Source organism: Micropterus salmoides, unplaced genomic scaffold (genome assembly GCF_014851395.1).
Source record: "Micropterus salmoides isolate LMB-PRFRI ecotype aquatic unplaced genomic scaffold, ASM1485139v1 Ms_hic_scaffold_4, whole genome shotgun sequence".
NCBI lineage: Eukaryota > Metazoa > Chordata > Actinopteri > Centrarchiformes > Centrarchidae > Micropterus > Micropterus salmoides.
In genome coordinates, this window is record NW_024043372.1 from 36,299,186 (window position 1) to 36,314,796 (window position 15,611).

At 40.9% G+C, this 15,611-nt stretch overlaps 1 protein-coding gene across 1 annotated transcript in view; it reads left to right on the plus strand.

Annotated features, from left to right (window-relative positions):
* Window positions 1-15,611, plus strand: part of LOC119885781 (stathmin-3-like) — a 131,854-nt gene that overhangs the window by 20,332 nt on the left and 95,911 nt on the right. The window lies entirely within an intron of this gene.

A 15,611-nucleotide genomic window follows, 5' to 3' on the forward strand; every position in this document is an offset into this window, starting at 1 on the left:
GGCAATTCGGCTGTTTGCAGGTTTCCTTGGTTGTAGCTGGCGAGACCACGTGGCTTGGTCTGACCTCGGTGAAGTTGGCTCGACGAAAAAGGCTTAAAATGGAGCTTGGTCGTTCCTGAATTAGTCCAGTGTAACTTAACAGACTGATAACTTTAACAAACAAAAGAAATAAAGAAAATAAAACAAACTGAAGGCAGACCGATGTCGCGGCACTTCAGGCGAACAAAGGGCCTGTTTGTTTCGCTGGCCGAGTCTGGGCGTTGCCTGGCGAGGCACGCACGGCGTGCCGAAGCGTCCAGAGGGCCGAGCAGGTGGAAGAGCCAACAGCAAGCGAAGAGAAAGAGAGAGAGAGCGAGCAGGTCGTGTGTCGCTCTTTTGTTGTCTGGGGCGTGGTTCCCCAGGGGTGTCTCAGGTTTCCCATGGACTGCCTTTCTAAACTTAGTGTTTAAAAGAAATCTATTTGCACGTATTATAATCAAATATTTTCCACAATCGAACCTCAATGGTTTGAACGGTTTGTACCGTTCTAGGCATTTGGTAACAGGAAACAATTGTCACATTAGTGGTCAGGATATTTATACATTTAACGGCATTTCCGACGAGGGCATGTAATACTTATTTCGTCCACTTGGGGGAGCTCAGGTTACATGAGGAAAGCTTGGATTAAATCAAAGATCGTCTCTCCTTAGGAACCGGGAATTTGTTGATTCATCCTTAAATTCAAGCTGGCGATTAAGAGTATAGTAAAACATTCCTTTGTCATCATTCTAAAGGGATTTTGTAAGAAAGTATTATGAACAAGAATTGATTACATTAGATGAAGGGTGTCTTGCTGAAAATAAAAACACTGCACAAGTAACTTCTTTTCAGCACTAATATCAACAACAGATAGCAACAACAGTTAACATAACTACTCAAATAGAGGCAAACATATTCAGGTAACTAAAGATTTAATTAAATTTAATTAAATGATTTGAGTCTTTTGGAGACTGCAGTCCTTTTACATTGAAAGTTCAGTGTCCTGGACAATGTCACACTTAGGTGAGACAAGGAGTATCCCTTTGATGTGGTAATAAAACAAAGAATAAGGTCAGTTTCCACGGAAACGTGTGTGGTGGGGCCAGTTTTGATAGGCTGTTCAGGGAGATGCCAATGGCTGGCTCGTGTCCCTTTGTCAGTTTAACAGTCAGGCCCCGCGTTATCAGCTTCGGAATCAAAAAGGTGCCAGTTTTATGGTCGGGATAGCACTTAGAGAAAGCAACTTTGACCCCTCCCCTTCTTCTCTGGGGAGGAGAAAGGAATTTAGGGTAGCTCCACATTTATTCAATGTAAAATGCACAAATCCACACCGTTGTTCACTACAATACCGTTGGTTACGAGCGATTACGAGTCGTTTATTTAGATGTCACCTCAGTATGTTACTTGTAATAAATGTAATAAGCTAGCGGTAGAGTCCTCAGTTACATGATGGAAGCTGTATATCTTGTAAAACATTAGCCATGGCTGTTTTCACGTTAATTAATTCCCCATACCGCTATTTTGAGTAACGTTGCTGCTGTCGGCAGTCTGGAATAGGACACTTGAAACAGAAAGGTACTTTTATATTTCACAAGATTCTTGTTGAGGATCTGATGCCTCCACATCTGCGACTCAACGCTTAAACTTTGAGTCTAAAATAATGTTGCTACTCAAAGCTACTCGACATTTGACAGCTGATGTGAAATTGTCTGTCTTAAAAGGACAACATAAAAACGTTTAAAAAATCTCCCTTGTTCCATTTTCTCCCACGTATGTGACATAATAGTGCTGTCAGCATTAAAACACTGAGGCATCTTTTAGAGGACCATCTCAAAAAATTTGAATACTGAGGAAAAGTTCATTGTGAGCATCAGAACCAGACTGAGAGAGTTAATTAGCTGATCAGAGAGCTCTTCTCCAGTGATTTCTGTATAATTTATAATACAGAAATGTATTTATTCTAAAATGTTTATACATTTTGAGATAGTGGAGTTTTTATTTCCATGAGCTGTAAACAGTAATCATCAAGATGAAACAAAAGAGTTTGAAATGGTTCACTTTGTGTAATGTATCTAGAATATATCAAAGATTCACTATTTGAATTAAATTACATTAGAAAATTAACTTCACCACACTATTCTATTTATTAAAGAATCATCTGTATTTACTTTATATTTTTATCACCTGAAGAATTTATTACACATTTTCCTCCCAGAGTCACACTGTGGACGAGATGTCCCACCTGCTGCCAGAGAGCTGCAGAGACCTGGAGTCCTCATTGTGCTGACGGGGTGGACTGACGTGGAAAGCGTTCTCTCTTTCTGTTTTCTTTGAGTTTTAAATATTGTCCATATTTGTATCATAGATCCATTAAAAAAAAAACATATGGTTTATAGTTCACATTGTAATAAATTATATATATATATTAGCACTCCCTGTCTTTACTACTTACTGAAAAGCTGATCGTATACCACTGATAAAACATGAAACATTACAGCTGAACTCTTGCTAAAGAACATCAGTCTAGTATAAGTTAAAAAGTGAAAATACTCCCAACATGTTTCACATGAAATGTTGAAAAGTAATTATGCAGTGTATTTCTGTGTGCAGGAGTATTTTTACTTTCTACCTTGTACTTTAAGATAAATAAGGAACCATACACCCAGTACCCATATACTGTATAACAGAGCCTGAAGTTTCTGAAGAGTGCCTTGTTTGCTGCTCTGATAAGTCTAGTTTAAACACAGAATAATGTGGGCACATCCAAACCATCCTGTGGATAAGTGCTGAAACAAAGAATGATCTGCACAGAGTAATTATGAATTCCACTAGGTGTTTTTTATTGTGACCTTGCAAACTCTGAGGTCTCAGAGCTGACCGAATGCACATGTAGTAAATAGGTGAGTCTATACAATGTAAACCACACAAGAGCTTCTCAGGTCACAATAAATGACACATCTTACAGGGCTTCAAAACTATTCAGTGTGCAGATAATTCTTTGTTTATCACTACATAGTAACTTGTCAGTCAATGTCACATTTGTCTCTTAAAGAAATGTCAAAATAAAACAGTATACAACATCAACCTTTCATTTTTCACTTTCTACTAACATATGTGAAATGTTAGCCTATAAATAACATCTTAATATTTTCATTTACAGCTGTTGACTATAATATATTGTTGAGCTTAGATCAGACTATTTAAAGTTAAAATATGACACTGATGATGAATGAAGAATGATTTTATTATGTATAATTAGTTTGATACACTTTATAACAAAGTATTCCTAATACAAAAGCAATAGTTTAATAAATTAAACTCTTGTCTTGCATTCATGAAAACATCAATATTAAAGGTTACAAATGTAAAAGTAGTTTTGTATGACTTGAAATGTGTTGGGAGTTATTATAATGATAGAATCTGTTAATAAGAACCCAGTGTCATAATTTCACATCAGTAGTGTTCAGGTGTTGTGAGTAAAAAGAAAAGCAGGAGCTGAAGAGCTGAAGAGCTGGAAGCTGGAGCTGTTCTCTCCTGAAGAACTGGACACAGCTAATCACATCTGGAGGGGTTCTGCAATAAAGACAACAATGGGTAGACAGTTGAGCAGCTTCTTCCAAAGAGCCATAAAGCTACTGAACTCTGAGATCGCCTCAGCATGATAACCTCTCTGGCATGTGACAGTAATTAGGGGTGGCAATGTGAAATACACCGTTTCCTAATATGTGCAATATAAGGTTTTCTGCTGGACACTGTGCAACAATAACAACTCAAGTCAGATCTTATTGAAAGTTTATTATAAGGATCTTATTTTATATTTCTTATTGAACTGTACTACCTTTTTAAGCAAATTCTAACCCACCAAACAAACTCAGAGGCGGACTCACACACCTAATTTCTCACCTTAACTAAACCATCGCCCCAGTTACAGCCCAGCTACCTGTCTGCAGGCATAACGCGCATTATTTCTGGCAAAAAAGGTGGATGCAAATCTCTGCGGGTAGCCTACAACAGCTGTTCGGCCGAAATATGCATCCACATCTTAAGCTTATCAGAAACGTCGCTGATCAAACGCAGTTATCACCTCAGAGTGTTTGCTGAATCTCAAGGATGTGTAATAACTTATTGATGACTCTAAACTGCATTTAATATGTATAAGCCACAAAGAATAGTATAACGTTATCGTTTTTAAACAGTAACATTACACTTGGAGGTGCACGGCTCTCCTCGGGAGAGAAAGCTAGCTGAAATAGTGGCATCGGTGCTCCTCAGTGTGACAGTTTCAGGCAGAACTCCGCAGCCGCTCCCCCCTCGGCTCTCTGCCTTTAAACCCTTTGTGTCCATTGGGATCAGGTGCAGCCACTTATAATAGTATCTGACTAGTATCTAAATGAACAGTGATTCCATTACAGGACGTAGCTAAATCTCACATCGCCCGTTAGTAAAAGTTACCGTTAACATAACGTCAGCTAACTGAGAACTGAGCCTTTACTTGCAACTTCACACAGACGCCTTTTCTTCAAAGTATTATCACCCTAATGTCTAACACTAAGGTTAATGTAATAATGTTACATTTTGGCTTCTCCCTTCTTGCTGACTTGTCTTTGACTCATTAAAAGCTGAGGTTAGAACACGGATTTATTGGAGGTTCTCTCTCCAACGAACTGCACAGCCTGCCATTATTCATCCGGTATCTGCATGTAGAAATGTCCAAAATTCTCCGACAGGCTGAGCCTCAGGGCTCTGTGTAGCTGAGTGAGGCTAACAGACGGCGGACCGAGTGCTAACAGTGGCAGCAGCTAATGGCGCCTGTCAATCAAAGCGGCCATGCCCCTAATAATGCAGAACTTTAAGGCTTAATATAATTTAAACAGGTGAGTTATAAAAAAATTCCCACTCCTCACAGTTGTCACGAAGGGTAAAATTAGCGATTTGCACTAAAACCATTTTTTGGACCAGGCTGTAAACATGTTTTATTCTGCTGTAATGTTGGGCATTTTAACATGGGGGTCAACGGAGATTGACTCCCTTCTGCAGCCAGCCTCAAGTGGCCACTCGATGAATTGCAGTTTCAGATACTTCCGCATTGGTATCGGAAGTGAGAGCCGGAGGTTGCCGCTTGTGTGAAACAGACAGAGCAGATAAAAAATATTAAACACATTTCAAAGCAGTAAGTAGGCTTACTGTAAAAAAACTGTAGGCAACAGCCTAAGGCTTTTAATCAGTCTCTGTAGGATGATATCGCTATAGCCTACAAGAGTTTCTCCACATCACCGCAGCAAACATAAAGCAGCCTATACAGTCTACGGGATTTCCAACAGATGGTGATGTCATTTTCCAAGACAGCTGATTGGTCAGTGGGCAGCGTTTTCATAGAGTTGATCTCTTAACTAGAACATAACCTGCTCCAGAGCAGGTTAGCCGTCCAGCATAAATTACCATGGTAATCTACTTCTAAGAAGTGAACCACCTTCGTGGTACTGAAAACCCAGGGTTAACCCCAAAGTTACCTGGATAAGCTCAAATCCTGCTTTGTGGTACAGGCCCCTGGTTCCATAGTAGAGGCGTTTGATGACTAATGCTCTTGCTCCCACTCTACCCTTAGTTACACTAGGCACCACAAGCAGCACTGCATTTTGAGAGGCTTAATTGTGCTGCTAGTAGAGAATTGCCTGGAAGTAATAAATGCGTCGACCAGTTTTTCTGCTGCATTTTGTGGCAGGATGTTCCTGATTTTAGCAATGTTATGTAAATGAAAGTAGGCAGTTCTTAAAGTTTGTGTAACGTCACAGTGGTACTGGGGGCCAGGGTGATGTCATCCATAGTAACAATGTCGTTTGACAATACATCTCAAAGGTGTTTGGGCCCAAGTAAAATAACTTTCAGGCTTTGACATCTTGAATGCACACTTGAAGTTTGGCTAACTGATATGAATCATCCAGCCTGATTGCTATATATAACTGAGTATCATCAGCATAGCAATGAAAGGTTATGGTATGGTTCCTGATAATTTTAGTGAGAGGAAGCATATAGCAGGGTAAAAAGGATTGGTCCGGGCTTTTTAAGAAGAGGTTTTATTACAGCCACCCTGTAGGATTGTGGTACATAACCTGTTTGTAAAGAAAGATTTATCATGTCAGTAGGGTACAGCTGACCAAGGGTAGAACCTCTTTAAGCAGCCTAGTAGGGATGGGGTCTAGGAGGCAGGTTGAGGCTTTAGATGGGTAAATCACTGAAGTTGATTGCTGAAGATCAATTGGAGCAAATGTTCTAGGTAGTTATCAAGTTTTACAGATGTTTCTGAGGTGTTGGATAAGAAGATAAATCAATGCTGGTTAAGGGCAGGAGCTGTTGAATTTTGTCTCTGATGATTAGAGTTTTCTCTCTCTAAAGAAGCTCATAAAGTCATTACTGCTGATGCTAGCCAGAATACAAGGCTCACTGGAGGTGTGACTCTGTTAGCCTGGCTACTGTGCTGAAGAGAAACTTGAGGTTGTCCTTGTTCTCTACTAATGATGAATAATAAGCTACTCTAGCTACACAAAGGGCCCTTCTGCAAGTTTTGATACTGTCCGGCCAAGTTAAAGAGGAGGTATTATGTTCATTTTCAGGTTCAAAATCTTAATTAGGGGTTGTACTAGAACAGGTTTACATGGTTTAATTTTCAAAAAACACCATATTTTTCTCATACTGCACATTGCTGCAGCTCCTCTTTTCACCCTATGTGTTGTACGCTCCGCTCTTGAGCATCTTACTTGTACAAAATCTTTGTTGGGAGTTGCAAATGTGCAGTTCCCAGGTAAGGACTACTAGCCAATCAGAAGCAGAGAAGGGGTGGGTCGTAAGAAACACGATAATGTGATCCAAATCAAAGTCGCTTCAGACTGCGACCGGTACCTAGCAGTTCACAACCAACATCATTGTTCCACATCTTACCATCAGGAGTAAACATTGGAACTGTTGCCGGTGTTCTGACGATCTATGCTGCCTCGCCGAAAAATGCTACCATAGCGCAAATCTCGACTCTACTCGGCCCTGCTCCGTTTTCCATTGCAGATAGTACCCAGATAGTACGTAGCTTGTTGTCATAGCGACGCCACACACAACTGCCGCAACGTAATGTTGAACGCGACACACACACGAGCGATCCACACAGCTTTCAACGTTTCAACATTCCTCAGAATGTAAAGACAGATAAGTGGTATGAAAACCTTCCAGCTGTGTTTTCCTCTGCCGTTGTTGCTGCAGTGGTCTGTGTGACGGCGGGAGCAGAGCGCTCACACACTCCTCCTACGGGTTGGCGCAGGCTTCCCCCGCAGCCACTTGTTGAGCTCCTCAACTCCGAAAATATTCAAGCACATTTTTGTTTCACCACCACTTCTCGTAAAACTGTCAATATTCGAAATGTACACAGCTGATTTCTCACCTCAAAACTTCTCAGAAGTGGATTTAGTTTTGAAATTCCATACAAAAACTGTAAAATATAAAACTTTCTGTTGCTGGCCTCTGTCTGGTGCAGCAATGATGATGCAGTGAATAGTGAATATTCTCTCTGACCAATCAGCAGTCTGTCTGTTTTCACGTTACATTTTAGTTTCCCTCAGCTCGTTTGGAACCTCGACAGAGGTGAGGTTATATGAAAAAAAGTACCTGGAAGCAGGTATAGGTGCAACATTTCTACAATGGAAAAACAAACAAAGGCGAGTCAAGCCAAAGGGCCTCCGCTCAGACTAGCTTGGTTTGAGGGCGTGTCTGACCCCGCTAGCTGCTTGGCAAGCTTTATGACGCATTTTCATTGTGACGTTACAAGTAAACGAAGTGAAGGGCTGGACTACAAACGAGCTGTTTTCAAACGGTTCAGAGCAGAGTTTTCTGTGGGAGATGGGAACTCCCTTTGGGCTGGACTTTGGGCTTTTTCACTTTGCAAACCTGTTACATGCACAAAAAAAGAGATAACTCAATAAAGGAGAGAGAAAAAGCCAAAAAGTATAATACCACCTCTTTAAATCTTCTTGATTAGTAGAACGCCTCCGTGATATAAGCTTCAATTTATGGGTTTGCGTGTTATACAAAGCTGCTCGTTTTCTTCATCTAATTATTCTCTTTTTAAGAGGGGAAATAGAGTCGAACGTTATTTTCAGTGAGCCTGCAACACTGTCAACAAAATGATCAAGTTGGGAGGGATTGGTGTTAGTAAAGGAGTCCTCTGTCATGTGGAGAGCCAGTGTGGAGTTAAGTGCTGATGGAATAATTTCCTTGAATTTAGCTACAGCACATCTGATAGACATCTAGTGAATGAGTATTTGTCTAAAGGCATGTAGTCCAGTAGTAGAAACTCAAAGGTTATTAAAAAGTGGCATTGAGTCACATCTCTCGCTTGTGTCCAGGCGCCATCTCACTCCCTCTTCCTTGCACTTGCAGTTAAAAGCACTTTACAAGGTTCTTGCCGCTCATTCATTGCCCAAGGACACTTAAACATGTACACAGGAGGAGGTGGGCATTGAACCCCCAACCTCAATCAATGGCTGATTGATTGACACAGGATTGTTTCCTGTGTAATTGCTTTGGCTGCTCTAAAAAGTTTGCCATTCAAATGAAAGTTAGTAAAAGCCATTAGTTAAGCAACAGTTTAGTGACTCACCAGTGACTAGCAAAAGCAAAAGGATGCCTTCAGAGCTTCTGATTGTGCCATGGATGTATTACCTCCTCTCTGGTGTCTTCTACCTCTTCCTTCCCCTGTCTCTGGATCCATTGTTCCAAACTTGATGAACTGACTCTGACCCTTTTGGTGTGTTATCAATTATCACTCTGTCTTTCCACCTGGGTAGTTGTGTGTTAATTGAGCTTAACCTGTGCTGACAAAATTATATTATTATAATATTTAATGTCAGTGCTTTCTCAATGACCACATGGTGTAGGCAATGTGAAATGAAGGGATTTGTGTGTAGAGTTTAGGGAAATGGGTGTGCTCTTGAAAAATATTTGTTTAAAAGCCTGCTTATAGTGTTTAAGCATTTGAGAAAAACTGTAAGAGATCAGGACATGATGTGGCATCACATCTACCCACAGAATGTCAGAAAGACATTTTTGGATAAGTAAAGGTTTTCCAGCCAATAATGATCATTTACAGTCAAGCTCAGATAAAATTGTACACTGGTCAAACCTTTCTCAAAGTAGATGCACAATACACATATACACGCACACAGACAGACCTATGGTTATCCCCAACACATATTATACAGTCACATATTTGGTTTAAATGCACAGATGCCTTTTCAGAAAACAGATGGAGGTTTGTTATGCAACTCCAAGATCAACCCAATGTTTGTTTGAGCCTGGTCAAAACGGAGAGGCGGGATCGTCCCCCACTACCGCTGATATCAAACCCTGCGGGCCCGTCTTCCACCAGACTGGACTCTCTGTCCCAGCAGAGAACCACTCTCCTGTTCCCCCTTTATTCATCCAGCCAGCCCTGTGACTGGGGACTGCTTACCCAATGTAGCCTTTGACTATGATGAATCGCTGCTTTAAAAACTACAACTAAAGCGGGTTTCTGTTGGTCTGTGTGACGTTACATGGGAGACAGACAGACCGGCTTGTCTGAGTCTGTTTGGTGGAAAACAGTGAATGAACTGTACTGTGTACTATGGGATAACAACAACAACAACCCTCTTAATTTATTTTATTTGTATAGCACCTTTCATATAAGAATTGCAGCTCATAGTGCTTTTCAAGAAAGATATTAAATGCACTGCGTGCTTCACATGAAAATAAATGGAAATAAAACCCACTAAATAATAATAATAAAATACAGTTAAAAATAAAATACTGAGAATGCATAAAATCAATAACACAATGAAATACTTCTACTGTGGCTTTCCTTATTATACACAATACACGGTACACAATAACATCACATATAAACAAAAGTTTTACATGTGGGTGTGTCAGCTGTTCATTAAGCTAACTGCCTGTGGAAAGAAATTGTAACTGAGTCAGGTGTTCTGCAATCTGATGCTCCGGTAACATTTTTTGGATGGAAGGAGCAAAAACAGAGCATGAGCAGGGTGGCTGGTGTCTGTTAAGATGTTTGGGGCTCTCTTTTTGCAGCGAATGGTGTTAATGTTATGGAGTTGTGGTAGTTGTGCCAATTTTCCTGCTGTTTTTCCTGTCCTTTGTAGCAGTCCACACAAGTTCACAAGAGTCTTGGTACTCATACCAAAACTCCTGAGATGCCTCAGAAAGTACAGTCTCTGCTGTGCCTTCTTGAGGATGCAGTTGGTGTTGAGAGTGCAGGTGATGGTGTCTGAGATGTGTATTCCAAGAAATCTTTAAAAAATCAACCATCTCGAAATATGACCCATTGATGGAAATAGGAATGTGATTGCCCCTTTTTTTCTGAAGTCTACAATGATTGCCTTTGTCTTACTGCCATTTAGAGAGAGGCTGTTATCATTGCACCATATGGATAGATCCTCCACTTCCTTCCTATTGGCCCTCTCATCAGTATTGTTTATAGAACAAGACCTCTGAGTTTTAACAGCAGTTTGAATGGTACAACGGTATTAAAAGCTGAACTATAATCAATACAACATTCTGACATAGGTGTTTTTCTTTTCAAGGTGTACTAAAGCAGTATGTAGAGCAAGTGAGATTGTGTTATCTGTGCATCTATTGGAACAGTAGGCAAATGGTTCTGGGTCAAAGGTAGTAGGAATGTTACAATTAATATATGATATAACCAATCTTTCCAGGCACCTCATAATAACAGAGGTCAAACCCACAGGTTAATAATCATTAAGGCTAGAGACAGCTGTTTTCTTGGGTACAGGCACAATGGGGGTTTCCTTAAAACAAAATGCAATCACATACAATGGCAGGGACAGGATAAACAGTGCCTCCAGGATTTCGTGGACCTAACCCTAACCATGCATATTCACACCATCTTACAACTGACTGGGATACAACAGCCTGTGTCTCGTCTGGCATCCTCCATGAGTTTCTGCCGTTCTCCCGCATATGTTTTGTGGTGGCTAAGTGTCTTTAATAAATTACCCCCAGAGCTGTATGTTTAGCGGTTAGTAGACTTTGGCTGTTATGGTACACTAGAAAGAATCAGGAGCGGACACACAGGATGGTTAGCGTGAACACAGGAAAGGTTTATTGGGACGCACAGAGAAGACCGGAGATTCCGGGAGTGGATAATAATTCCAGTCTGGGGGGGGGGGGGGGGGGTCCGACAAGGGCGTCCAGGAGCGTAGTGAGGACGGACAGGCTGATACATTGAATGACCTGCACAGAGTAATATGAATTCCACTAGGTGGTATCATTTATTGTGATATTGAAAACTCTGAGGTCTCAGTGGTGATCAAATGCACCTGTGGCAAATAGGTGCATCTATACAGGCAACATACATGCTGACAAAAAAAGTGGATGCAAATCTCTGCAGGTAACCTACAACATCTGTTCTACCAAATAATGCATCCATCTCTTTAGGTCCTTTTCAGACACTTTGCTTTGCACACTGATCAAATGAGGTTATCACCACATATCATAGTATCTGACAAGTATCAAACTTCACAGTCATTCCATTACAGTACAAAGTCAAATCTAAACACAGTTTAACGTTAACATAATATCAGCTAACTAACTATTACTGTTATAACTTACTTACTACTACTTATAACTATTACTACTATTACTTTCCAACTTTAAACATGCCTTTTGTTCAAAGTATTATCACCCAAATGTCTAACACTTCTCTTTTACATTGGAAATTGGCTGCGGTCCAGCGGGGGTGGTCAGTATTGGGGGGGCAGCGTAGGTGAGCGGGCCGAGGATCCAAGGTGGACTGGGTAGCACGCTCCTTTGTACAATTCTCTCTTCCTGCTGACTTCTCTTTGGCTACGTTCAGACTGCAGGCCATTGTGACCCAAATCTGATCTTTTCATGACAGTGAACAGGCCAAGTCACATGGAATCTGATTTTTCCCAGTTCGGATTGGTGCCACTTTTCGTATGAGGTGGAGCTGCAGTGAACGAAAAACCTCCACAAAAGCCATAATTAAGCATGTGGCTCTCTACCTTATCTACCTTGCCATCATCTGCTCACAAATTCCATTTCTTACACCTATTAAGTGCCCCACCCAAGAAAACAGTCTTTGGCTTCACACACAGTTTCTGGGAGGAACATTCACTTATTAAATATATAAATTTTGACATGGCTTTTTTGTTATCTGGGAAAGTAATTAATGTTGTTTGTCATTCAATTGTGCTTTTCCATGTTTTTAATAACAATAGTAACAACAATAAAAAAAAAAATAATGAACAATATTCAGGGCAAATAGCCAACATCTTTTTGATGGGGGCGGAAAAGGACCTGTCATACAAAAAAAAGCCCTCTGCCTGTTTGTCCTGCCTGCCTGCCTGTCTGTCTGTTAGTGCCCCGGTCGTTAGCTTACTGCCTGTTCTGGCTAGCCACTCGCCTGTCCTGCCCTATCCCAGACCTGCTAGCACCACTAGCCACCTGTCGGCTATGCTTAATTTTGATCTCTGTGAGATTTAAATTTTTTGATCATCAGTTCAGCATCTGTTTTAAGGTGCGTTCCCACCGAAAAAGAATCCAGCGTTTTGGGCGGCTTGATTACATACAAAGTCAATGCAAAGACGCAAATTCGCTCCGGGCGAATGAGGTGTTTGTCGTGCAATTCGCTGGTTCACGCGAGTTTTTCAACTTGGGTGAGAAATTCACTTGACGCGATGTTGCGAAAGCCCATCAGCGGTGAGATTGTCCAAATGTCACTGGCGACTTCGGAGAGCGTTGTTATGACAATCCACTGGCCGACGGGGAGCTGCTAAAGAACGGGGAAGTGGACGGGGGAGTAGCGCTGCAGCTTTCGGAGAAATAAACACCCATAGTTGTCTGAATTCTGCTCGCCGTTTACCAGCGGGAGGATGTCAGTTAACTGCTTTTATTAAATTAGCTTTTTACTTTAGTTTTTGGAATTCCAACTTGATTTATCTTCACTCGCGCTTGTCGGCAGCTAGCTTCCATGCACATCCAGTTCCACTGTTGTTGTTAGCGTCAGATGGCACCAGAGTTCTGCTGGACTTCTACTTCATTTTTATATAAAAACCGGACCAAACTGGACATTACTTGGAGAAAAGAAAGCGAGGAAGTTGAACTACCTGGTGAGTTTAGAACATGTGTGTCTGTAACTTTATTCCAGCTGTCGTTGTACTTTACTGTGAATAGGTTAGCATAGCATAGCCCTGATTGATCCGAACTCCATTCAGAAAACACGTATTTTGAAAGTTGTCATCCTGCTGTCTTGCTGACAGACCTGACAAAGTATGAATTCATATGTCTAACAAAACGGCATAATATTATAGTTATTTCGGCATCAGTTTGATCCGTTTATTGCAAATAAATCACAGCCAAGGGTTTACTTTGTGTTTATATAGCTGTAGTATTCGCGGGCTGTTTTGCTTAAAACACGCATGTGTGAACACTCAAAATGTCCAGCGGTCAAACTTGCGCGAGTAAAGCGAGGCGAATATAAAATTAGCTTTCGGTACCTTTAGTATGCTGCATTTGAGCACTCACCTGCTTTGTGCTCACCCTAATTCGTGACAATAGGCCTAACATTGGTTTGAAGTGTGGCCGGGCAAAATATACCAGGGGGGGCTGCGAGTCTTCCCCAGAAAAAAGCCTATGCTGTTCTTCGTCATCTCTATTCTTCGCTGAATTTTGTTATAGCTATTACTTAATCCAGTTCTGATATGGAAGTTTTTTTACTCATACGAGATGAAATGATGAACTGCCTGCTGAAGTTACTTTCAGCAGGCAGCAAAGTTGCTCATGTAGATCTATTGTCTCACTCTTCGTAAAATGCATGGTTAAGAACATGTGTGACAAAGTAGTTTCTCTTATTTTTCCTCAAGTTTGATTTCCCTCCTGTGGCTTTTTACTACATGTGTGATGTCTTCCTTTTTTCCACACACATGAATCACAGCTTTTCCACAGGCCAGCTTAAAAGTTCATTTCCCATAACCACCAGCATGTAGAGCTGCTGTTTTTGGTTGAAAAATGCCAAAGGTGGACTTGGTGGAACTGTGACTAACAGGGAGGCACAAGGGGGTGGGGGTGATTCTAGCCATTTGTACCCCACAAATGGCTAGAATAAGGCAAAATGGCTGATGGTGGGTACAGAAGCCAGGAGAAGGAAAGCACAGAGGCTTTAAGTGCAAACATATGTGGAACAATGCATGCTGATACACCACAGATGTGTGCATATGTGTGTGCATCTTGAATGAGAATACATAAGAAAGAACTCTGCGGACAAAATGTCAGTGATAAAGTGCAGAATCGTGGATTCTGGAAAACTTCTCACAGGCCAGAATGTAATTTTGGATTTCATTGTTCTGTGCTTCTGCTTGTGAGTGATTACAGGCCTGATTGAAATGAACACGGGCCCCTGGCTCTGTCTCAGCTTGAGGTCTGCTGACATCTGAGGGCTGGCCATTTTAAACATCCACATAAAGCCTCCAATATACCAAGAATGCACAAGTCATTATGTTAAAATGCAGCAAACACATTAAACAAAGGCTCAAGGCAGCAGATCTGTGGTACTACCATACACACACAAGCATGATCTGCACAGGACTGCATAATCAGGTTATGCAATTCAGGGAGATTTCCAGCGTTATACATTCAATTCAAACCACTTTGTGGATTATTGTGAGAGTTCCACAGCAACAACTTTCTGTTTCTTGATTAGCAACTGATCCTTTTATTGCAACAGGTTTAAGTTTCTTACTTCCTGCCATATCCAGTGTGTTTAACCTTCACCGTGTTCTGAAATTATATGCTTTGCTAATGTACTGAAAGGAAAATTATTTAGGAATCTGGGCACTTCTATCTACATGATTGAAGTATCTATTACTAGATGAAAGAAAAGACAAATGTAACATCATTACACTACACTTCCCAAGAGCATTCACCCTCAGAATAAAATTAATTGGCCATATTAGATTTGTCAGTATCCTAATATAACAAAGCAAGCTGTTGATGTTGTATGCCTGTCCATAGACTCCTATAAATAGTGTGCAACCTGGCATCCAGCATGTTGCATGTTGTGTGCAACTCTCTCCCCATGCATCTGTCTCTGTGTATCGGATTGTGCTCGCTCATGAGTTCATGCACGTGCATGAGCATACACCTGGTTGTAATCTAAAAACCGCACCGCTAGTGGCCGCTCAAAACTACATATAGCCCCTTTCATTACAACAGATTTATTTAATTTAATGATGTCCCGCCTGGGACTGTGATTTCTGTGGAAGTTGCCAATGTATAATACACATGCAGCAAATCCTAAACCCCTGAGACTCTTCTGATCTGCACACTAACTTCTCCTTTCTCTGATAGTAAATGTATCAGTTTGGAGACTTGCCAGGCAAGAAAAGATCTTCTCACCCCTGAGAAGATAAATGTATAGATAACAATGTCACAACAAGATGTGAAAAACAATACATACCTTGTCTTGATTGTTATAAAAAAAAAAAGAAAGACAAAGACAAGAGACTATCACCTCT